The sequence below is a fragment of the Prosopis cineraria genome, unplaced genomic scaffold (assembly GCF_029017545.1).
Source record: "Prosopis cineraria cultivar Desert tree isolate PC_DT_omini unplaced genomic scaffold, ASM2901754v1 PC5, whole genome shotgun sequence".
NCBI lineage: Eukaryota > Viridiplantae > Streptophyta > Magnoliopsida > Fabales > Fabaceae > Prosopis > Prosopis cineraria.
The window spans coordinates 15,991,471-16,018,097 of record NW_026555336.1 but is presented as its reverse complement, the minus strand read 5'-3'; the positions used below and the strand labels follow the sequence as shown (position 1 = coordinate 16,018,097).

Here is a 26,627-nt window from a genome sequence, read left to right as displayed (position 1 = left end):
TGTAGAATTTCCTCCAATAGCTTGGGAATCCTAAGAACATCAAGCTCGAGTGGAGAAAAACTCATAGATTCGGCCTTATGGCTTTAGTACCTACAACACAAGAAGATATACCCTTCTCAAGCATTTCAAGATCAAGCATAGGAGATATTTTAAACAAATCATGAGAAGAAGTAGTTGCATCATTCAAGCATGCATCAATCTCTAAACAAATAGGACAACTACTCCATCAATACATGTAGTAGTAACAAGAGAACAAATCATCATCAACATGTGAGAAAGAATCAAGCATGTGAGACTCACAAGCATCATGATCAGGAAGCAATAACTAATGGAACTTACACCTAACAAAGAATAATCCTCAAAAGGATGTTCATGCTTCATATATATTAAAATAAATGATCCTCTCCACATTTCAAAATCAAACTACCTTTTTCCATGTCAATCAATGTACGGGCAGTCCTCATAAATGGCCTTCCTAAAATCAAAATATCATCCCACTCCCTTCTTTGACATATCAAGCACATAGAAATCCACAGGAATAATAGACCTTTAACACAAACCAACAAGTCTTCTACTACTCCATGTGGTCTTCTAACACTTCTATCCGCTAATTGGCATATCATAGGTGTCTTATGCATGCAATCAAGACTCAAGGCATGATAAATTGAAAGAGGCATAACATTAATGGCTGCACCTAAGTCTATTAATGCATGAGAAAAATGTGTGTTGCCAATCTTGCATGGAATTGTGAAGGAACCGGGGTCCTCACATTTTATAGGAGTTGAGGCTTCATGATAGCACTCACAGATGAGGGTAATTGTACCTTTGCATTAGGCCTAAATTTTCTTTTATTGTACAACAATCTTTCAAAAATTTGGCATACTTAGGAAAGTTCTTAACTACATCCATCAAGGGTACATTAACATGAATCTTATGGAAGAAATCATATACCTCTTGATCAAATTGTCCCTTCACTTGCTTAGGGACCACTTGTGCTTGTGGAAAAGGAAGCTTCTTCATAATCTCTTGACTTTGCTTTCCTTCTTCCTTCCTTGAACTCTCCTTTCTTGTTTCACTTTGCTCGGCCTCTCCCTCTTTTTCCTTACTAAACAACTCGGCCATAGTCCCCTTTTCCACCTTAGATGGTGGTTGCTCACATATGATCTCCTCAATGTTTTCATCCTCATCATCTCTACAAAAAGATGCATCATTAGGAGCAAAAGAAGAACTAGAAACATTAACATCAATTGAAGAATTTAAAGAGGGCTTCTCGGCCTTCCCTTGTCTTTTGTCTTCTTGCACTCTTTCTCCAACTCCTTGCCACTCCTCAATGTGATAGCATTAAGATTAGCTTTAGGATTAGCAACGGTGTTGGATGGTAATGTAGAGGCTTGAGCATTGGCTGCACTTAATTGGTTAGCAAGCATATTCATTTGAGAAGTAAGGGCATCAATTTTAGAGTTCATGTTCTCACACTTGTTACCCATACTCTCTCTTGTTCCCTAAGCCATCATACATGTTTTTATACAAAGAGTTCATTTCAATCAACTGCTTACGTAACACATTCACATCATTAGAAGAGTTTGAATTAGAAGAACTCTCAATTGGAACAAGCCTCCTATCACTATAAGAATTAGATGAAGGTGCAAGAGAATTACCACTTGGATTGTAGCTTTGAGAAGAGCTACCTTGAGACAAATGAGGTGGAGGGTCACGGCCAAAGGTGTTTTGATAGGATCCTCTTTGTTGATTGTCTTGTAAAGCCACATTTGGATTTGAATAGGAGAAATTAGGATGGTCTCTCCATGAAGGGTTGTAAGTATTAGAATAAGCTCCTTGCCCTTGCCTCCCACCATAGGATTGTTTTCCATTGTAGATAGCATTTACTTGTTCAAACTTAATAGGACAATTGCTTTCTACATGCATAGGTGAGTCACAAAAAGTACAAGAATAAGGGACAAGTGCTTGAGAAGTACTTACATTGCTCACTTGAGATATTTGTGGAGCCAACATTCTCCCAATCTTGGCAGCTAGCAAGTCCACATATGAATCATTAAGAATTGAGGAACCTACCATATTCACATTTCTCTTTTCCCTTGTAGAGTATTGAGCACCACTTGAAGCCATCTTGTCAATTAGTTCCCAAGCCTTTAAGGAAGTGAGGTCAATCAAGCATCCACCACTAGCGGCATCAATGTTAACTTTGTCTCTGGAATCAAGCCCTCATAGAAATATTGGACTAAATTCTCACTAGAAATTTGATGGTGTGGGCATTTAGCCAAAAGGCCTTGGAATCTAGTCCAATACTCATAGAGACTCTCATCCTCTCCTTGTTGGACCCATAGATTTGCTTCCTCAAATTGGTGACCTTGGAATTTGGAAAGAATTTATCTAAGAAGAGTCTTCTTAGCTCGGCCCATGTGCTCACTTTCACATAAGAAGGGTAGTTGAAATACCACTCCTTTGCTAAACCTTCAAGAGAAAATACAAAAGCCTTAGCTTGAACATCATCAACATTTACATGCATAGGCTTCATAGTATCACAAACCAATAGGAGAGTATGCAAAAACCTATGCAATCCTCTCCTGGTAACCCATGAAATTTAGGCAATGCATTAATCAAAGAGGATTTAATTTCAAATTGAACATTAGTAGGAGGAACATATAAGCCATAAGGATTATCATGCCAATTAGGTTGAGTTAATTGCCTAATGCTCCTCTCCTCTCTAGGGTTATGCAAGCCTTCAAATTCATTATTAACATGGCCATCATCATGCAAATTCTCATTCCCATTCCATGGCCCTCATTATGCACATGCTCATGTCCTAAGATACCTTCCATTGTTGAATTACAAACCAAATGAGAATCAAGAATAGGTTGTGATCTTCTCAATCTAGAAATAGTCCTTTCAATTTCTGGATCTAATTCAACAAAAGAGGTATGTTTTCTTCGGGTCATGCACTAATCAAGCTCAAGAAAATTAAGAACAAAGAACAAGCTAAACTAAAATGCAAATCAACACGAAACAATTCAAAACACACAAAAGCAAGAGAAATAATTTTTTTTCTTTTTTTTAATATACTCAATAGCAACAAAATGAAAAAAAATAACACCAAACAAGTAGAAAGAGAGTTAGAAATGCTCAATCAAGAAGCTTTGGCAATTCTGGAATTCGCACAGTAGGCTCTCTGGAGACAGTGAACTTGTGAATTTTCTATCAGCAAATCCACATGATAAATTCCCCTGAAACTTTTATGAGAAACACAAGAGATATACAGGAAAATTATATAAAACTTTTAGATTAAAAATCCTCCCAATCGTTCCCAGAATTTTTCACAAGTTGGTCCTCAGGTCTGGAGAAACAGGATTTCGTCCAGAAGACCTTCAGAGCTTCTAACAAACTTTCAAATAGGAAAATGGAAAAATTGAAGAAAATCCTAAACACAACAAACACAAAAACAAAGATAAGACAGTGAAAGAAAAATGAAACTAGAATCAATCAATTTGAACGCACAAAGAGGAAGATATGCTAACTCAAAGTTGAAACAGGGTTTTGGGAATCCTCTGTAATGGCTCCCTGGACCTTGTTAGATTGTAAAATTTCCACAGGACACTTCCACGTCCAAAATTGACCAAACCAATTTTAAAGTGAAGCTAAGATATAGAGCTTTCAATGAAATAAATTTCAAGTTCAAATTCCCTCAGACTCATTCCCAGTTAATTTTTCAATTTCAGACAGAGACACTAGAAACAGAGTATTTTCAGCTCTACACCAAACCAACGAAAATTGCACTAATTTTTTTTTCTTTTTCAAAACAGAATAAAAACACTCAAAAAACACACAAAAACACTAAAAAACACAAAACACAAATTTTTATAATTTTTCAAAAAAATTTCCAGGAACACTAAAAATGTAAATTAAGTACTAAACAACCTTAGAATTAAACTTAAACCATTCCCCGGCAACGGCGCCAAAATTTTGATAGGAAATTAGTCGCTTATCCTCAAAATTACACTAAAGCTAACCCTAATGCAATATAGGGCCAACCCTAGGTCATCTCCCAAGGAATGGTTTTAAGTCTAATTGAAAGTTATCTAGTGAAATAAATCAACCAAAGTTTGTAGGAATTTGTTACCTAGCTAATTATCTAAACTAATTACCTAATGTGCAAGTAATTAAAATGCTAGTGAAAGTGAGTGAAATGAACTTCCCTTTTTACAATAATGGAACCCTAGAGATTAGTTGATTTTGGACTCATTATCTTCTCATGATTAGGCTAAGTTTAGCTTCCCTTTCCTCTTGACTAAAGCTGTCATGACTTAAGAAAATTATCCTAAGCCAATTAACCTAATTAGCTAACCTCCCTAGGTCTTAGATTAAAGTCCCTAGTTCAATTAACCAATTGGTGAAGACATTAGCCAAGTGATTCACTCAAAATCCTCTCTCAACAGCCATGGTCAAACACATAAATTGAGCAACCACAAGATTATGTCAAGCTACTCAACAACACAAGCATTAACACCACAAGATTATGCAATATTAACACAAGAAATTCACTAATTGAAAAACACAAGATTATGTGCCAAACAAAGAGTGGCAAAATTCAGTCATGGCTGTCCAAGGAAGAAATTAAATGAAACAATCCTCTCTCTTTACATCAACATCAAATTCAAATTAGAATTTATAAGCTAAGATGATTAAACCCTAGATTAAGGAATCTAACCATCTAGTAAAAAAGAGAAAAGGATAGGAAACAAAAGAACTTAGCCAATTTGAAGCTCAAGACTCATCCTCCATCTTCATCTCTCTAGGATTCCACAAAGAAACTTAGCCAATCTTCATCTTCAAGAACCCTAGTGATTGCTTGTGAAGGCCAAACTCCATAGCTCTTGAATGATGAAAATGAGCTTCAATCCTTGTGAAAATGGAAGGGATGGAACGAAAATGAAGAGAGGAGAAGAATGGTATGAGTTTTGTGGAGGTTTGGTGGCTGAAAATGGAGGTTAGGGTGCTGGAAAATGAAGAACAAAAGAGAGAAAATGAAGAACACTATGAACAAGAGAGAGAGAATGTGGAAGATGAATGAGATATGTGTTGGATCCCATTTGGGACTTAAAATGGCGTGCTCCTTGGTGTCTCCCATCAGCTGAAGCTTAATTAAAATAAGGAAAAGGAAATTAAAATGTAAATGGGAGCCTTGTCACACTTGCAAGGTGGCAACTTCCTATTGGTTTGTAGATGATTCCAATGTGTGCCTAATTTTCATGTGTCATCCACATCATTTTAGCTGATCTAATCCCTCAAAATAATCATAATTCACGTGCAAACCATCAGCCATTGACCTCAAGGAGTGTTGACCTCAATTGCCCAATTGATGCACAAGTCACATGCCACCTATGTCACATAAATCACATAATTCAATTAAATAGCATATGATATAATAAAATCTAATTCATGTCCAGAATTAAATTCATAATTAGAAGGGAGAATTTTTAAATTAACCAATTTCAGGCTGCACAAAATTATATAAAATTTTCACACAAAGGCAAACCAAAAACTAGGACAAACTAAGACACTTAAGAAAGTGTTGACTTTTTTATTTAATTACTCCCAAACTAAAATGAATTTTAAAAATATAATTTCACCATTCATCAACTGGACATAAAATGCACTTTGTCAATTTTTCTTGTACATTTTCTCAAAAGTTCATTTTTTGGACCAAAATGCCCCTAGTGCACTGAACCTAGAAACTTAGGCAAAGTTCCAAATCTAATGCAATTTGTGCACTTGAAGGTGATAAATCATTAATAAAATGGTCCTAATTGACAAATAAAAGTGGGTAACAAATGTGTTCTATCAGACACCCACTCATATCAGCTATAGGATAGATGATCCCAGCACTAAGTAGCTTGACAACCTCTTCTTTACCACATCTAAGATCAAGGGTTTAAGTCTCCTTTGTGGTTGCCTAACGGGCTTAGATTATCCTCAAGAAAAATTTATGTGGCACATAATAGGGTCAATACTAGGAATGTCAGCCAAAGTCCAACCAATAGCATGCACGTTCTTTCTCAACACATCAAGCAATACATTTTCTTCTCGAGAGACAAAGAGTTAGAAATTATACCGGAAGCTTCTCATTCTCAATGAGATTTGCATACTTGAGATTGGATGGTAAAGGCTTTAACTCCAAGGTAGGTGTCTTACACAAGAGGGAATGAGCTTCTTTAAGTCTAAATTGGTGGAATATTCCATGGTACTCTCTTGTCTTTTAGGCTTCTCACTTGTTTTGATTTATCCTCTTCTTTCTTTACAACCTCCCTTTTTCTTGCAACTTGTCCTCATGCTTGGACTTGAGCCACGGCCTCGATATTGTGAAAGTGTAGAATTTTCTTCTAATAGCTTGGGAATCCTAAGAACATCAAGCTCGAGTGGAGAAAAACTCACAGATTCGGCCTTATTGGCTTTAGTACCTACAACACAAGAAGATATACCCTTCTCAAGCATTTCAAGATCAAGCATAGGAGAGATATTTAAACAAATCATGAGAAGAAAGTAGTTTGTATCATTCAAGCATGCATCAATCTCTAAACAAATAGGACAACTACATCTATCAATGCATGTAGTAGTAACAACAGACAAATCATCATCAACATGTGAGAAAGAATCAAGCATGTGAGACTCACAAGCATCATGAAGCAATAACTCAATGGAACTTACACCTAACAAAGAAATCATCCTCAAAAGGATATTCACATCATTAGAAGAGTTCGAATTAGAAGAACTCTCAATTGGAATAAGCCTCCTGTCACTATAAGAATTAGATGAAGGTGCAAGAGAATTACCACTTGGATTGTAGCTTTGAGAGGAGGTACCTTGAGACAAATGAGGTGGAGGGTCACGGCCGAAGGTGTTTTGATAGGATCCTCTTTGTTGATTGTCTTGTAAAGCCACATTTGGATTTGAATAGGAGAAATTAGGATGGTCTCTCCATGAAGGGTTGTAAGTAGTTAGAATAAGCTCCTTGCCCTTGCCTCCCACCATAGGATTGCTTTCCATTGTAGATAGCATTTACTTGTTCAAACTTAATAGGACAATTTCTTTCTACATACATAGGTGAGTGACAAAAAGTACAAGAATAAGGGACAAGTGCTTGAGAAGTACTTACATTGCTCACTTGAGATATTTGTGGAGCCAACATTCTCCCAATCTTGGCAGCTAGCAAGTCCACATATGAATCATTAAGAATTGAGGAACCTACCATATTCACATTTATCTTTTCCCTTGTAGCGTATTGAGCACCACTTGAAGCCATCTTGTCAATTAGTTTCCAAGCCTTTAAGGAAGTGAGGTCAATCAAGCATCCACCACTAGCGGCATCAATGTTAACTTTGTCTCTTGGAATCAAGCCCTCATAGAAATATTGGACTAAATTCTCACTAGAAATTTGATGTTGTGGGCATTTAGCCATAAGGCCTTGGAATCTAGTCCAATACTCATAGAGACTCTCATCCTCTCCTTGTTGGACCCTATAGATTTGCTTCCTCAAATTGGTGACCTTGGAATTTGGAAAGAATTTATCTAAGAAGAGTCTTCTTAGCTCGGCCCATGTGCTCACTTTCACATAAGAAGGGTAGTTGAAATACCACTCTTTTGCTAAACCTTCAAGAGAAAATATAAAAGCCTTAGCTTGAACATCATCAACATTTACATGCATAGGCTTCATAGGATCACAAACCAATAGGAAAGTATGCAAAAACCTATAGCAATCCTCTCCCGATAACCCATGAAATTTAGGCAATGCATTAATCAAGGAGGATTTATTTCAAATTGAACATTAGTAGGAGGAACATATAAGCCATAAGGATTATCATGCCAATTAGGTTGAGTTCATTGCCTAATGCTCCTCTCCTCTCTAGGGTTATGCAAGCCTTCAAATTCATTATTACATGGCCATCATCATGCAAATTCTCATTCCCATTCCCATGGCCCTCATTATGCACATGCTCATGTCCTAAGATACCTTCCATTATTGAATTACAAACTAAATGAGAATCAAGAATAGGTTGTGATCTTCTCAATCTAGAAATAGTCCTTTCAATTTCTGGATCTAATTCAACAAAAGAGGTATGTTTTCTTTGGGTCATGCACTAATGAAGCTCAGAAAAATTAAGAACAAAGAACAAGCTAAACTAAAATGCAAATCAACACGAAACAATTCAAAACACACAAAAGCAAGAGAAATAATTTTTTTTCTTTTTTAATAAAACTCAATAGCAACAAAATGAAAGAAAAAAAAACACCGAACAAGTAGAAAGAGAGTTAGAAATGCTCAATCAAGAAGCTTGGCAATTCTGGAATTCGCACAATAGGCTCTCTGGAGATAGTGAACTTGTGAATTTCTATCAGCAAATCCACATGATAAATTCCCCTGAAACTTTATGAGAAACACAAGAGATATACAGAAAAATTATATAAAACGTTCAGATTAAAACTCCTTCCCAATCGTTCCCAAAATTTTTCACAAGTTGGTCCTCAGGTCTGGAGAAACAGGATTTTGTCCAGAAGACCTTCAGAGCTTCTAACAAACTTTCAATAGGAAAATGGAAAACTTGAAGAAAAATCCTAAACACAACAAACAAAGATAAGACAGTGATAAGAAAAATGAAACTAGAATTAATCAATTTGAACGTACAAAGAGGAAGATATGCTAACTCAAATTGAAACAGGTTTTGGGAATCCTCTGTAATGGCTCCCTGGACCTTGTTAGATTGTAAAATTTCCACAGGACACTTCACGTCCAAAATTGACCAAAATAATTTTAAAGTGAGCTAAGATATAGAGCTTTCAATGAAATAAATTTCAAGTTCAAATTCCTTAGACTCATTCCCAGTTATTTTTCAATTTTAGACAGAGGGACACTAGAAACAGAGTATTTTTAGCTCTATACTAAACCAACGAAAATTGCACTAATTTTTTTCTTTTTCAAACAGAATAAAAACACTCAAACCACATAAAAAACACAAACAAAACACAAAATAAAATTTTTATAATTTTTAAAAAAAAATTTCAGGAATTCTAAAAATGTAAATTAAGTACTAAACAACCTTAGAATTAAACTTAAACCATTCTCCAGCAACGGTGCCAAAATTTTGATAGGAAACTAGTCGCTTATCCTCAAAATTACACTAAAGCTAACCCTAATGCAATATAGGGCCAACCCTAGGTCATTTCCCAAAGAATGGCTTTAAGTCTAATTAAAAGTTATCTAGTGAAATAAATCAACCAAAGTTTATAGGAATTTAGTTACCTAACTAATTACCTAATGTGTAAGTAATTAAAATGCTAGTGAAAGTGAGTGAAATGAACTTCCCTTTTCACAATAATGGAACCCTAGAGATTAGTTGATTTTGGACTCATTATCTTCTCATGATTAGGCTAAGTTTAGCTTTCCTTCCTCTTGACTAAAGCTGTCATGACTTAAGAAAATTATCCTAAGCCAATTAACCTAATTAGCTAACCTCCCTAGGTCTTAGATTAAAGTTCCTAGTTCAATTAACTAATTGGTAAAGACATTAGCCAAGTGATTCACTCAAAATCCTCTCTCAACAGCCATGGTCAAACACATAAATTGAGCAACCACAAGATTATGTCAAGCTACTCAACAACACAAGCATTAACACCATAAGATTATGCAATATTAACACAAGAAATTCACTAATTGAAAAACACAAGATTATGTGCCAAACAAAGAGTGGCAAAATTCAGTCATGGCTGTCCAAGGAAGAAATTAAATGAAACAATCCTCTCTCTTTACATCAACATCAAATTCAAATTAGAATTTATAAGCTAACATGATTAAACCCTAGGTTAAGGAATCTAACCATCTAGTAAAAAGAGAAGAGGATAGGAAACAAAAGAACCTAGCCAATTTGAAGCTCAAGACTCATCCTCCATCTTCATCTCTCTAGGATTCCATAAAGAAACTTAGCCATCTTCATCTTCAAGAACCTTAGTGATTGCTTGTGAAGGCCAAACTCCATAGCTCTTGAATGATGGAAATGAGCTTCAATTCTTCTGAAAATGGAAGGGATGGAATGAAAATGAATAGAGGAGAAGAATGGTATGAGTTTTGTGGAGGTTTGGTGGCTGAAAATGAAGGTTAGGGTGCTGGAAAATGAAGAACAAAAGAGAGAAAATGAATAACACTATGAACAAGAGAGAGAGAATGTGGAAGATGAATGAGATATGTGTTGGATCCCATTTGGGGCTTAAAATGGCATGCTCCTTGGTGTCTCCCATTAGCTGAAGCTTAATTAAAATAAGGAAAAAGAAATTAAAATGTAAATGGGAGCCTTGTCACACTTGCAAGGTGGCAACTTCCTATTGGTTTGTAGATGATTCCAATGTGTGCCTAATTTTCCATGTGTCATCCACATCATTTTAGTTGATTTAATCCCTTAAAATAATCATAATTCACGTGCAAACTATCAGCCATTGAGCTCAAGGAGTGTTGACCTCAATTGCCCATTGATGCACAAGTCACATGTGACCTATGTCACATAAATCTCATAATTCAATTAAATAGCATATGATATAATAAAATCTAATTCATGCCTAGAATTAAATTCATAATTAGAAGGGAGAATTTATTAAATTAACCAAGCTTCAGGCTGCACAAAATTATATAAAAATTTCCACACACAGGCAAACCAAAAACTAGGACAAACTAAGACACTTAAGAAAGTGTTGACTTTTTTATTTAATTACTCCCAAACTAAAATGAATTTTAAAAATATAATTTTACCATTCATCAACTGGGACATTACAGCCATTAAAAATACCTAAGTTAAAATGGGGCAGTATTTCTATGGATTTCATCTCTAAATTGCCAAGAACTTAGTTAGGGCATGATAATAATTGGGTGATTGTTGACTGATTAAATAATTCAGCTCACTTTTTAGCTATTAGGATCAGTGATTCTCTAGAGAAATTGGCTGAGACCTATATCCGAGAGGTTGTACGTTTACATGGAGTGCCTAAGGAAATAGTCTCTGATCAAGATCTAAGATTTACATCTGGGGAGCATTGCAAAGAGCCATAGGTACTACTTTAAAGTTTAGTACCACTTATCATCCCCAAACTGATGGACAAACGAAGCGAACCATTCAGACTCTAGAAGATATGATGCGATCTTGTGTGTTAGAGTTACATGGTAGTTAGGATAGCTAATTGCCATTGACCGAATTTGTATACAATAATAGTTATCATTCCAGCATTTAAATGGCTCCATATGAAGCTTTATATAAAAGGAAGTGTAGATCACCTCTGTGTTAGACTGAACTAAGTAAAAGAAGCATAGTAGGGCCAAATATTATGGATTAAACTACTCAGAAGATTGAGTTGATATAACAGAAGTTATTGATAGCTCAAAGCAAGCAAAAGAGCTATACTGATCGAAGAAGGAGACCATTAGAATTTTTGATAAGTGATCACATGTTTCTGAAAGTTATGCCCGTAACAAGAATTGGGAGATCAATTAAAGCTAGGAAATTGACTCCTAGATTCATGGGTCCATTCAAAGTCTTAGAGAGGATTGAACTAGTTGCTTATCGAATTGCTTTACTTACACAGTTATCTAGGCTTCATAATATGTTCCAAGTATCTCATCTCAAGAAGTACCAACTAGATTCTTCTTATATGATTGAGCTTGAAGAAGTAGAATTATGAGAAAATATAACCTATAGAGCAGAACTAGAACAAATAGTGGATGTGAAAGATAAGCAATTAAAAAATAAGACTATTTGACTGGTGAAAGTATTTTGGAAGGGTATGACTCATGGTGATACAACCTGGGAGACAAAAACTAAGATGAGACAGCTATACCCTTAGTTATTCCCTTAGATAAGAGTGAGTTAATGGTTGTTTCAATTTTGGGGACAAAATTCTTAAAAAAGAGGGAAAAACTGTAACATCCCGAATTTCTAATCCTATATTAATGATTGATTAAGGATGAATCAATGATTTAATATAGGGATTAGAGTTCTAAGTAGGAAAGTGATATATTGACTCATTAAGATGTTATATGAATAGATATGAGTAGAAGAGCGAGGTCCTAAAGTAGAGCATGTGAGCAAAGTGAGGATTTTCCTCACTGTGCCACGCGTCACGGTGGGTAGCAGATGCACCGTGGCGCATGGAGCAGAAATCAAATTAATAGGGACATGTCTAGCTCAAAAAATAGAAGGGAGAAATGTGGGAGGAGAGGTCTGGTGTGAAGAAGAGCTAAGGCTGTGCTAGGGCAAGCTAAATCAGAAGCAAGGATGGTGTTTCTGACTCGTTACTTATCGGGTAAGTCATGTACTATCTTAACCTCCAAATCTACCCTATTTTCTCCTAGTCTTAATCAATGAGAAAGTGAATTAGGAGTTTTAAGGAGTTGATTTCTTACCCTATAGTAATAAAGAGGTTCTTTGGAGTTAAACTAGTACTTTGTAACTGGTTAAAGTCGAAACGATTAAGTTTTAAATCTTTAGGCAAGAATTACCCTAGTAAGAGAAAAATTGCTAAACAATGTGAAAGCTTGGAATGAAGGGTGATTAATGGTAATGTGTGTAATTGAGTGTGAAATGTGGATTTGATAGTGATTAAGTGCTTAAATGTGATAATTGGCACTCTTAGTCAATAGAGAAATTGACTCTGAATGTCAATTTTATAGATTATAGTATGTGACGTAAGTGTTATAAGAAAGGAGCTTGAACAGGGTTGAAGTTACACGGGTAACCCTTTCTATCAAACAAAAAGGTTGAGGCAACCATATAATTTATTATATTTATTAAATATTATAATTTTGTAGAAGTGAATGTTAAATTTTAAATTGTGAATTTATGAGTTTCAGCATGAACTTTGAATTGTGAACTGAATTTGAAAGGTTATTAATTTTAATGGATATATATATAATGTGAAATTATATATATAGATATTAAGGAAGGGTGTATAAGTAATGAAAGTTATGAAAGAGCATGATCATGGGGGGTGGGAGTTCACCCAAGATATATGGGGTTGTGTGTGTGGAGAGATAAATGAGTGAAAAATCCATATGGTCGGGCTGGGATCATGGGACATTTGGTGCAGCATTACATGGGCTATTACCATGGGTAATCTGGTACAGCATATTATGGGAGTGTTACCATAGGACATCTAGGTAGTCTGGCAACTCCTTAGCACCCGTTAGGGTGTAGTTAGGAGTCAACGACACCTCTATCACAAGTGTGTGAAAAGGAAAACCATAGTCTATAAGTAGGTTAGATTACCTTTGGTTGGGTGTTTCTACCACCGAAAGTGAGCTCGGATCAACAAGTGGTTGATTTAGAAGAGCCTATAGTTTCGTGTCAGGGAGCATTAGAGGATTGTTGGATAATTGATCATGCTGTGGTGTAAAAGTATTCAAAATGTGATTTATATGTGAAAAATATGGTTTAGTATTGATATGTTATATATGTGTGTGTGTGTTATATAATATTTTAAGTTACTTTGGCATGGTTATTTGTAATAATTGACATTTAATGAACTATATATGGTTACTGAGATTTTTATCTCACCCATGGTTGTTTACATTTTTTAGGTTTTGGTACTAGTGGGTCAAAGGGAAGGGATATGGATTGAGTTGACATATCTTGCCTAAATCTTTGTATGATATGGTGCAATGAATTTAGTTAATATTAGTCTTGTATATGTATAAGTTGTCATAGGATTTGTACTTGCGCATAAGATTTAATTGTAGTATGTTCTTTGTGATTTTGAACTCCTTAGCCCTTGTATATGTGTAAAAGGTGAACTGACAGAATGGGTGAGTAGATGGATGTAGTTATGTGTGTATATGAAATGGGTGGAGATTATATGGAGTGATTTGGCCATATATGAGACTAGAAAAGTGAAAATGTGATTTTAGCATAAAGTGTAAAATGGGCAATTTACAGGCCAAATTTGTGTATGTGCGTTATATTATGCATTTGTATGGTCAATTAGGTGTGTTTTGTCTATTTGGATTTGGTCAAGGCCCAAAAAGTGGCTAATGACAATCGGTTTCAAATTGAGACACTTAAGTGACAAGAATTCGATAGAAAATGGTCAAAGTGCACTTTAGTGTCCAAATTTTGATAGAAATATCGAATTAGGATGAAACTAGTGTCATTAGTTAGATTTTGAAATAAGCTTTGTGTGGGCGCTTGAATCATCTCAATCGGACTTCATATGTGGAAATAGCGCGCATTTGAATTTTTTATCAAAAACTACCATTTGACAGCAAATTCAGGTGTGTGCGCAGTGGCGCATGTACCCATATGCCACGGTGTACGGCACAAAGCAGACAATTATTGCCTCTGTGCCATATGCCGTGGCGTATAGAGCAAATTTTCACTTTTTTAAGTGATGCATATGTTTTCTTGACTTTTGATGTACCAAATCTACAAGTTTCTGCTATGTATGCAATTATGTTTAGGGTTGATTAGCCTAAATGATTAAAAAAATATTTTCTAAAAATCTTTTATTGAGATCCTAATGTTTTCAACAATTTTAACTCTAAGATTAGAAGTAATTGGTGATTTTTGTAGTGGACCGTATGGTAATGTCAGTGAGGGCATTACACTCTTCCCTTGCTTTGACCACTTCCCAGTCCTGTAAACATGTAACCACGGGGGTGAGATAAAAATCTCAGTGATAGAATAACTCACTCCTATTGACTATTACATGCAATAATATGGAAGTAAATATAGTATATCATTAAAATCTCATAAAGTAGTTCCTTTCTCAACTTTTCCTTAATCATAAAGGATTTCATGTTATCTCAACATATTTCATCATATCATATAACATGCTAGCATGATCTTTACCTATTAAACCTCCAAATCACCCCGACACGAAACCATAGGCTCATCTTGGACCAACATACATTCTCATTAATCTTGAGCTCACCTACAGTGGTAGAATTACTTGGCCAAAGATGTTCTAATGCACAATATGGACTATGGTTTCTCCCAATACATACGATAGGGCATTGTTGACTCCAACACCGTATCATAAGGACACTAAGGAGTCTCTCATCTCCAACACCATAGCTCAATAGGAATTAAGGAGATCTTCTCTAACACCATACCTTTCAAGGAACTAAGGAGAATTGTTTCCAATACTGCACCCTAAAGGATACTAAGGAAACCTTGCCATATAGTCTTTATTATCTCCTACACTCAGATGAACTCCCACCTCTATAATCATGCTTTCTTGAACCATTTAAGATTCCCATTTACTATTTCACACTTTCTTACAGATGACATATACATATAATACTTTTCATTATAAAACACACATTTCAATGCTTATTTCAACTAAAAGTCATTTCACACAACAATCACTCAATACTATAAAACATGCTCAATTTAAAATCATTTTATACACTACATAGCATACTAACATATAGTTACAATAAACAGTAAAATAAAGGAAGTTATTTGGTTACCTGAACCCTCCTATCACTAGAAAGGTTATCCATAAATTTCAACTATCACACAAGCTTATCTTAGGCTTCCTTTCCCTACTCGCGCGTCCAATATGCCAATCTAAACATATTTTAGTCATTTGGTCCATTTTGACTAAAAACTCATTTTTTCTACTTAGGGTTATATTCATCTGTAAACACTTTTTATATTTATCTATTCTAAGTCCATGACTACCCAATTACTACTTTACATCACCTTAACTAATCTTATTTCACTCAAATCAGATTTTTTCCCTAACTTTCTCTCTCTAAAGGCTAAAATTGAGCCTACAAGTTTAAAGATCTACTGTTCAGCTCTAAACTAATCACAAAGCTCTAATTTAACTTTCAAGAACCTTTTTATTACTATTGGACAATAATCAAACCTCTCAAATTACACCAATTAAATTTCCCTATAACTCATTTTTAGATAAATTTGTGTAGAATGGACAGTAAGAATTATACGTAGCTTACCTGACAAGTTATCGATCTTAATCATCATCTACTACTCCAAAATAGCTTGACTTAGCTCCTTAACCCTTCACCTCTCCTTTCTCGTGTGTTTCTTAGATTTTCACTTCTGAAAATCACCTAATTTCATGACTTAAGAAGTGATTTTTTGGTCCATGCGCCACGACGTGTAGCACAATGAGATTTATTCTCACCACACACACTTGCTTCAACCCAAAACGCACTCCTTTTGCCCGTATCTGCTCACACAACATACAAACAAGTCAAGATACCAATTAATCATGTGAATCTCTAATTCCATATTGACTTTCACTTCACCCTTGATTAATCTCTAAATTTAGGATTAAGAAATTGATGATGTTACACTCCTGAGTCAGTGTCCTCATTTTGTTCTCTTTAACTTTTTCTATGCCTTCATGTATAATCTTAAGAGCATCCCACATTTCTTTTACTGTATTAAGATTACTAACAAGAAAGTATTTTTATTGACTCAAGGCACTTGCTATAATTAATTTCACCTTGGAATTTAGTAACACTAGTTTCCCTTATTTTTTTATAAATTCACTCCTTACTTTTCCCACTTGTTATCCTTCTACTATTTTCATTAGAACATAAGAACCATTCTCAACAATCTCCCATAAATTAAGGTTTGATGCCTTAAAGAACAATCTTATCTTGCTCTTTCAAAAGGTGTAGTTCTTACCATTGAATCCTGGAGGCCTATTGATCTCAGCACCTTTTAGGAGAACATTGTAACCCAATCTAGCCATAGGATCCTCTTAGATTGTTAAGTTCTTGAACAAAAGTCCAAGCTCTCATACCAAATGTTGGATAGGTTGGTACCTAAAAAGGAGGTAAATTAGGTGATACTAAGAATTTCTTGAAAGCTTAAAGATTTAAAAGACTCTAGCAAGAAGGAAAGAGATAATGCACACGAGATTTATCCTGGTTCAACCCAAACTTGGCCCATGTCTAGTCCTTAAGATCTCACTTGAGATTTTTAACGAAATTCATAAGCTTTAATAGGTGCTTGCTACCACAATATAACTCTTAAGACTTTACTGTCTTAATTGAACAACAAAAATTGATACAATCCAGTAAGTTGTTACAAACACTTGGAAAAAAAAAAACCCTTTTAAGATTTCAGTTGAAGAGTAAAATTTTCACAGAAAAACTCTCTTAAAGAGTAGATAGATTATAGAGAAAGCTTATAAATTTGAGAGAGATTTTTCACCAACTTTATCAAGAATGAGAAATGAATGCTTAATGTTTATGCACAATTTGAAAGATTTTAGAATATTCAAATAATGAATAGTTCACTCAAAGGATCAACATTCTAGTTCTAGACTTGAATTATATCAAATATATAGTTTTGGCAGTTGACAGACCATTGAAACAGTGTTTCTAGTTGTAACCTTTCCTGATATCTACTTGATATTTGGAAGGGTTAACTTAATGACCATACTGAAAACACAAACAATAATCAAATACTTTGTTCAAAAAGCTTGAGCCTAAAACTTATTTTGCAAAATCATCAAAATTATTATCACATCAAACTCACACGCAGTGGAAATAAATCATATGCATTCACATAAACTATTGCATGCCAAGAACACAAAGAAATCAAGTTATATTAGAGGCCATATGCCACAACAGACAATACAGGTGCTGTATCACATGGTACAGAGCGACATGCCCTGACCCTTTCTATGGCATGTATGGCAATTTACATGCCAAATTCTATAGCTTCCATTGGAGTGATTCAAGCACCCACATATAGCTTATCTCATAAGCTAACTAATCAGATAGGTTTGGATACAATTTAATGGTCTGATCAAAATTTAGACATTCTGGTGCAAAAAGTCACTTTTATGAAAATTTCATGTAGCCAAGTACTCAAATCAATCCTTTAATCTTATTAGCCCATTCTAGGCCTTGAAGTAAGTCCAAAAAGACCTATTACACCTAATTGATCACCTTTTATCACATATACACCCATATATCACAATTTAGACACTCAATGGCCAATTTTCACATTTCAATAACTAATCACCACTTAATACAAACTAGCCCACTAGGCCATTTTCATTATGAATTCATCACAAACCACTCCATATTCACCACTAACATATTTACAATATGTTCACAATAAAATCCTGGCCTATATTACCCATTTTGCCACATTTTCACATATATGGGCTAGGATTTACACAAAATCACTACCATTTTTAACAAATCATAGCATAAACATACATGCTTATCCTATGGCAACTTATATACACAAATTCACATTAATTTAGTTCATTACATGAAACTCAGAGATTCTTGCAACCACAGCACCACTATGTCAGTCCAGTCTCTTTCCCCTTACCTGGTTCACTACTTTGTCCTATAAAAATGTAACTACAGGGGTGAGATAATAATCTTAGTAATAAAATAACCCTATACTATCAACTATCACTTGTAATTATATGAAAGTATAGCATAATATACAAGTAAATATAGCAAAAACATATGTTTCATTTCAAATCACAACAACATATGCCAATTCACCTCTTTTACTACTATAATCACTACTTTTCACCTATTTTCAATCAAATAGCATGATTGCTATCAATCGAACCTCCAAATCACCTCGACTTGAAAGCATAGGCTCACCTTAGACCATCATTAGCTCTAAGCTCACTTTCAGTGGTAGAATCACTCGGCTAAAGGTGTTCTATCTTACTTTCAAACTATAGTTTCCCCAATACAAATAATAGGATTTCATTGACTCTAATACCACATCACATCAATACTAAGGAGTCTAAATCTTCAACACTGCACCTCAAAAGGCACTAAGAAAATATAATTCTCCAACACCATACCCTGTCGAGCACTAAGGAGAATGATATCATATGGTCTTTCTCTATATCTCTATACTACGGGTGAACTCCTACCCCTATAATCATGCTTTCTGAACCAATCATAGGCTCCTAATCACCACCAAAATCATACAAACACACACACACACACACACACATATTTATATCAAATTAGGTAATTTCACTTACTTATTTAACTAAAATTCATTATCATGTTATAATCATGCAATAATACAAAAGCATGCTTATTTTAAAATAGTTTCATGCAATAGATATCATACTTACACATAGTTACAATAAAAAGTCAAATAGAGGAAGTTATTTGGTTACTTCAACCTTTCTTTCACAAGAAAGGTTACCCGTGGATATCAGTTACCATAAAAGATCACTGCAAGCTTCTCTACACAACTTACTTGTAGAACATGTCAATCTACACACAATTGGCACAATCAATCAATCAATTCAATTGACTAAAACTACTAAATTATTGCTTAAAGCCACTTTTAAACATTCATTCCATTCCACTTAGTCATTCTGAGTTTATTTCTACTCAATTACTACCTTATATCACCTCAAACTATCCCATTTTGCTTAAACACGATTCTCACTCTTATTTTCCTTTGAATTAGGGATAAATTGACTCATAGACTCAAAGCTTTATCATTCAAATGTAAACTAGTCACAAATCTCTAATTTAACTCTTGAGAACCTTTTTATTACTATAGGGCAAGAAATAAACACTTTAACTTTTTATAATTCAATTTCTCTATAACTCATACTAAGAGAAATTATAGTAGAATTGGAAGTAAGGGTTGTACCAATCCTACTTAATAAGTTATTGATTAAAAGTACCCTCCAATGCCCCGTAAATGCTTGCCTAAGTAGCTAAGGGCTTCCTCTCTTCTCTTTTTTGTGTTTTCTTTATTTCTCCCTTTTGTAATTTCGACCTAATTCACGACTTAAGAAGTCACTTTTTGGTACATGCGTGCTAACCTCTAGAATTTCATGTTATTTCATCACATTTTCCTAATTTTTTAATCCATTTTAGCTCACTTGTAGATGCTTTTATCGCCCAATTTAGGAAAATGTTTATTTTATTTTAGATTTGTATTCTTGGCTTTGATTTGATTTTTTTTACCCTAATTTTATATTATTTTGGTTGAAGACTTTATTAAAAGCATTTCTAGAGCTTTCTGGATTTTTTTTGGAAGGCTTTTAGATGAAAAAATAAAGCATGAAGTGAATCATTTTTGTTAGCTGTAAAAATAGTGTAAAACTGCTAAAGTCATCCTAAAGTTGTGACTTTCATTTATGACTTTCACCACTATTAGAAAATGTTGCGTTTAGAGTTGGTGTGCTAGGGTTTGGGCGTTAGAAGTGCTTGAAGTAAGGGAATAGAGTTTTGAAGACATTTGGAGCTCCTTTTCTAGGTTTTTCTATTCCTCTTCCCTTTCCTTCTTGTAATCTTGAAATGACTGTGAATATCTTGTGTATTTATACATTTTTTATGTTTATGAGTAGTTAAACACTTTGCTCTGGGATTATTTTCAACCTTTGTATGGATTAAACATTAAATTCCTCCTCCCTTTTTGTGATTAATGATATATATGTGTTTATTTTACTCTTTCCTTAATGCTTCTAAGTGATTGGCCACCATTTAGATGTTGGGTTCACTTAATTGATGCTTGAGATGGCTAGGTTGAGTATAGAACTTATGTAAAATAGTGTAAGAACTTAATATTTACATGTTGAATTGATAGTTTTGCTAGTAAGATAGAGATATACTTGCTAGGCTTACATAGCCACATTAGGGCTAGTGTTTAAAATTAAGTTTTATTAATTGTAATAAGAGATTGAAAAATTAATTTAACTAAATACTTATTCATGACTTGAGAGAGCTTGTCTAAGTATTTTTAGAACCCTAGGTTAACACTTATTTTCATTAAAAGCATTTATGAGGGGAGGTAATTTTAGTGTTATGAAATGTAAGGGGGATAAATAATCATAGGTCTCAATTTGTGTTTGAAGTGTGTGAATCAATTGCTTTTCTTTATTTTCTAGTGTTTTAGTTTGAAAAATCATTTTTCACCAAATTATGTTTGGCTCAACTTAGTTGAACCCACTTAGTCTTTTATTTGATCACTATTTTTAAACAAATCTTTGAGGGAACAATACTTTACTTTCATTATAGTACTTGCTACAACCTATGCATTTGCAGTGAGCAATAAGTTTTTTGCATCGTTATCGAAAATTTGCTTTTGAAAATATTTTGATCAACCTTAGACTAGTGATAGTAGATTTTGCTTGAGCTTTGCAGATATTAGTTCTAGATTTTTATTTTGTCTTTATTTAGTGTTTTTGTTTTAGTTTGATACTTCTTTGGTTGTTTTCTTCTTCAAGTACTCATATGGCATATGCAAGCTATAGGCTCAGAAGGATTAGAAGTTATACTTGAAGGATTAACAATCTTTAAAGAAGCCGAGTCTCTAAATTCTGAAAGAACTCTTCAAACTTAACTTGAAAACATGGTAGAAGACCAATATGACACTGTCTTGGTTAATGATTTTGCTAATTGAAATCTAAGGGATACTCAATCTTGTATTCGAATGCCAAAGTTTCAAGCACATACTTTTGAGATCAAGCCTGCCATGATCACAATACTTCAAATGAATGGGGTGTTTCATAGTCTATTAAATGAAGATTCTAACAAGCATTTGATGTCTTTTGTGGAGGTATGTGATTCTTTTAAACAAAACGGGGTGCCTAACGATGCCTTGCCCGTGTAATTGTTTCCAATTTCTCTACAAGACAAGGCTAAAGAATGGTTTGACAATCTTCCCTAAGGTTCAATTAGTTTATGGGAAGATCTTGAGAACAAGTTTAAAGCTTAATTCTTCTCTAATGATAAAACTGTGGAAGCAAGAGATGAATTTCTTAGCTTTAGACAATATCTAGATGAGCATCTCTATACAGCTTAGGAGTAATACAACATGTTGATGAAGAAATGCCCCAATCATTAGGGGGTAAATGGGTAGTGATTTAGATTTTCTGTTATCGTTTGAATCCATCTTCTAAGGCCATGGTTGATTTTATCACAAATAGAGGATATTGAGATGTGCTTGTCATTTAACTTTTTCACCTCTTAGATCAATTTTCTGCAAACAACACTCAAAGCACAGATAGAAGGAATACATCAATGGTGAGTAGTGCTAAAGATAATTATTCTTCCCAAATTATAGCCATCTTAAATGCAATGAATAAGCATTTTAATATTTTGGGGTCTTAAATGCAAAGGGAAAATCCTTATAATGTGCATGCTGTACAAGTCATTCTAACTGTGTGCAATCAATGTAATGATGTTCACATGCTCGATCATTGTCCACTCTACATGACTACTAAATTTGTCAATTATATGGGAAGTTTCAAAATCCTCACAACAATCCTTACTCTCAAACATACAACTCAGGATGGAGGAATCATCTTAACTTTTCATGAAATTAAGGGAATTCTCCAAATCAACCTTCATCTTCTAATGTCAAACCAATTAACCTTTTGGATTTTCAAGATCTACCAAAGCTAATGTCGGTAAAGGAAGAGGAGTCTAGAATGGAGAAGATGTTATCATAAATCTTGAGTAATCGAGAGTTTGCAAGAGTTGAAATTAAGGCAACTCTTTCTCTTCATGAAACCATAATTAAGAATCTCAAAGTGAAAATGGGCCAATTGGCTTCACAAATGAATACTATGTCAAGAAGCAATCTCCCTAGTGACACCATTTCAAATCCTAAAAGGGATAGTAAAGAGGAGTGTAAAGCAATCACTTTGAGAAGTGGGATATAATTACCCAAAGTTCTTATACCAAGTACAAGTGGTATGAGAACTGGTGCTACTAATATGGTTGTTGATGAAGTGATTAATGAAGAAATTGTGGTTAAAGAGTATGACAATTCAAAGAAGAATTAAGAAGTGAAAAAGAGTAATGATAAAGCCAAAAAGGTTAGTGATGAGGAGAAGCAATAAGAGGCCAAGCCAAAATATATGCCTCCACCACCTTTTCCTCAAAGGCTTAGGAAGTAACAAGAAGATGGCGAATTCAAAAAGTTTCTTAATATGTTCAAGAAATTGCATATCAACATTCCTTTTATGGAAGCCTTAAAGCAAATGCCAAAATATGCCAAATTCATGAAGAATGTGCTCTATAAAAAAAGAAGGTTTAATGAGTTTAAGATGGTTGCTCTAACTAAGAGTTGTATGGATACAATCAAGTAACTACCTCAAAATATGAAGGATCCCAGTAACTTCTCAATTCCATGTCACATTGGAAATAAATTTTTAGGTAATGTAAAAACCTAAGAGACCAAACTGTAAGGTCTCCCTTACTAATCCACTATTTAACTCTAAATCATGGCAATCAAGTAATTAACCCTCAAAGGGTTAATAAATTGTAAAGTTTCACAAAAAAGGGGAATTTCTCCAATCCTTTTTGATTCAACATTTGGAATCTCAAACATTATTTAATAATCTCACATTAAAGTTTTGAAAGTAAAGCGGAAGCTTGAAAATCAATTAGGACCTAAAATAATGAGTTTTAAAACTCAAAAATAGATTTTCTCTAGAAAATGACACGTGTGCCGCGGCTTATGGCATGTACACCATGACTTGTCTTCTTTGTGTCAAGCGCCACGGCGCATTGCATGAATTTGATAGCATTAGTGCTGTCATTAGATAGCACAAGGAGTGAACTTTCAATACATCTTAAATCTTTGTCTGACGTTCAATTGAGGTGGTTTTTGTGTCTACACGGAGCTTTCTCCTAACTCTAGCTGATGACACTGGTTTCATACTCAAACTCATTTTTTCCATAAGAAGTTGGACACCAAAACCCATTTTGACCACATTTTTTTACATAATTTCACAAATGGGTGTCCCAACTCAACTACTCATGTAAGCAGCTCACGCCAACCATCTAACCACACTCAATGGACTCTCGTGGACTTATGCAATGCACCACACACAAATAAAAACGCTCATATCATAAAATCATTATTCAACCTCGATTTTCATAAAACATTTAGGGGGATGAAATATTTCATAAAATCATCAATTTCATTCAAAATCTTTCAAAATAAATATGTTTCTACTTGTACAAGTATTTTGGCCCTATCCATGGGTTTATAACTAAAACTCACAACCCAAGGCACAGCATACACTAGTTATACACAAAATCATGCAAGTAGTGCGTAAATCATGTCAAATGATCTAGTTGGCAATTTCATTAACAAATACACATGAAAGTAACAAAAAGAGAGGCATATAGAGGATTACTCCACAATCTTAGGCCTCTATATGTTTTCCCCAACTCAAATCCGATGAGCTAGGTCCTAACAATATTAAGAATTGAGGGGTGAGTACAACCACTCAGTAGCTAAGTTTTACCTAAACCATACAGTTGCATATCTATTATAAATAGATGCAATTAGGCAAATAAGCACAGATAACATATAAACACTCGACCATGATTTATAAAACTAACAACCATGTGACCAGGCTTATGACAATACATTTTATCATGACATTTTACAAAACATAACACAGGGTCACAAAAATAACAGCCATGAACCCTCAACATATGCAAGACCACAAAAATAACAACTATATGGTTGGACTTATATGCATGATCATATGCCAACCTTATATCCTTTTGTTACCTCTGACACAAAACAAGTGGCTATCACGTGGCTACGTGCTTCACAGATTAACCCATCCTTCTACTTGTGAGGAGCTATCGGGCCAGGGCTAACTCTCTCACTCATGTAATTTGATTTCCCCCAATATTAACAACCATGGGGTGTCGTACCTCTAATCTAGCCTCCTCACGAACTGGTGGAGATTAGTTAGGTTCGAGTCCCTTATAGAACAAGTAGGGCAGTCCCAAATCAACTATAGGACAAGGGCTACCTCCCGATTCTAATGGTCGGTGCCAAGGCTAGTATCTAGTTTCAATGGTTACTACCAATACCACATGGATTTAAATCAATCTACTCCTCTCCCTAGGTGAACTATCGCCAATTATCATGTTATGCATATTTCTCATATAAACTCAACTACTCCACAAGGACAACACATAATACATCACAATTTTTCACTCGTAATAACAAATTACAATCAATTTCATGAAACATAGAGGGTGGCATAATCAAGGTTATCTTTCCAAAACCATTTCGTAAGTCAAACACATTGCCAATATGCATCATTAATTTAAATCATAAGTCACATTTCACAAACACAGTTAACATTCAATTATAAAGATTAAGTTTCCCTCGATTACCTCAAACCTTTGAGAGGCCAAAGGTTTACCCCTCACTATACCAACTTTCCAAAGCTTCAACAAGTTAGAATAGTGACAAAATGAACCGTACTACAATCATATCACGAGAATATCATCATTGTCTCAATCTTGCAAATTTATCTACACATAACTCCACACACTCTATTTTATCAACCCGTGGTCACTATCCATTCATACCCAATGGGCTCATTAGGTTCTTATTGATGCACATTATGACAACTAACACCTCAAATCATCATTAATGCACACACTAGTGCAAAATAGAATTTTAATGACACATTTTTTACCACAGTTTCTCAAAAACCTGTGGCAATATATGCACAAGTGGCTTTTTCATAATTAAATGCTTACGTATTCCATTTATAGCCACAATCCTAAGATTAACTATCACTATAAATGAAATTAGTTAAAGTGAATTAATTTAATTAATATTAAAAAATTAAATCATTTAATTTAATTAATTAGTTAAAGTAAATTATTACTCAATTGTTTATTACCTAAATATATTAATTTTAAAAAAAACTATAATAAATTAAATTAATTAAGACATAAATAAGTAAATTATTTATTTAAAAATTTTAATTTTAATAAATTAAAATAAAATTTAATAATTAATAATATAATTCTAATAAATTATGTTCATTAAGTATTTCTTATTTTAGGTAAATTAATTTTTCTTAAATTAATTAAGTATTTTTGAAATTAATTTATCTTATTTTAGGTTAATATGTCTGAATTTCAGACATATTTAATGTCTGAAATTCAGACATCTTCAGACAGCACAACGCCGTGCGTTTCATCCAGATCTCTATTTCCCTCAGCTCATTTCCCTTAGCTTGTTTCCCTCAGCACGTTTCCCTTAGCTGCCGTCGCTACCGTCATTCCTTAGCTCTTTCCCGCAGCTCATCCTCTTCTCCAACTTTGTCGTAGGTTCTAGCTGCGCCGTCCAGCTACCTTTCCCATAGCTCGCCTCCAGCTACATTTCCCACAGCTCGTTTGTCTGCCTCTTTAGCCGTCACTGCCGCCGCCACCGCCGCCAGCTACTATCTCTTTTGAATTTCGTCCATAAGGTTTTTTTTTTGGGCAATTTTTTAGCTACTTTTTTGTACTCAATTATTTTTAGCTTCTAATTTTTTTACTATTTTTTTATTTTATTTTCCTACTATTTTTTTCTTTTTAAGTTTATTTGTTGGGTTAAATTTTGATTATTACTAATTATTATTTATTACTTAATTAGGCAACTCATGCAAAACAAGTTTTTTTTGTCACTGATCTAGCTGGTAAGAGGTTTTCTGTGGTTCTATTGGGAAAAAGTCTCCTTATTCATGGTGAGAATGATGAAATGAGTTTTGATATTGAAGAGATTCCTCCTTTTATGCCAACCCTGCCCCTATTAGATGTGGAAGATGAA

The 26,627-nt window shown here is 34.4% G+C and overlaps 1 non-coding gene across 1 annotated transcript; it reads left to right on the top strand.

The window, feature by feature from the left end:
- Positions 1 to 7,445: 7,445 nt before the first annotated feature.
- On the top strand, positions 7,446 to 7,552 carry LOC129312216 (small nucleolar RNA R71). The gene has a single exon (XR_008593467.1). It is a non-coding gene; the product is annotated as a small nucleolar RNA R71 (small nucleolar RNA).
- Positions 7,553 to 26,627: the final 19,075 nt, after the last annotated feature.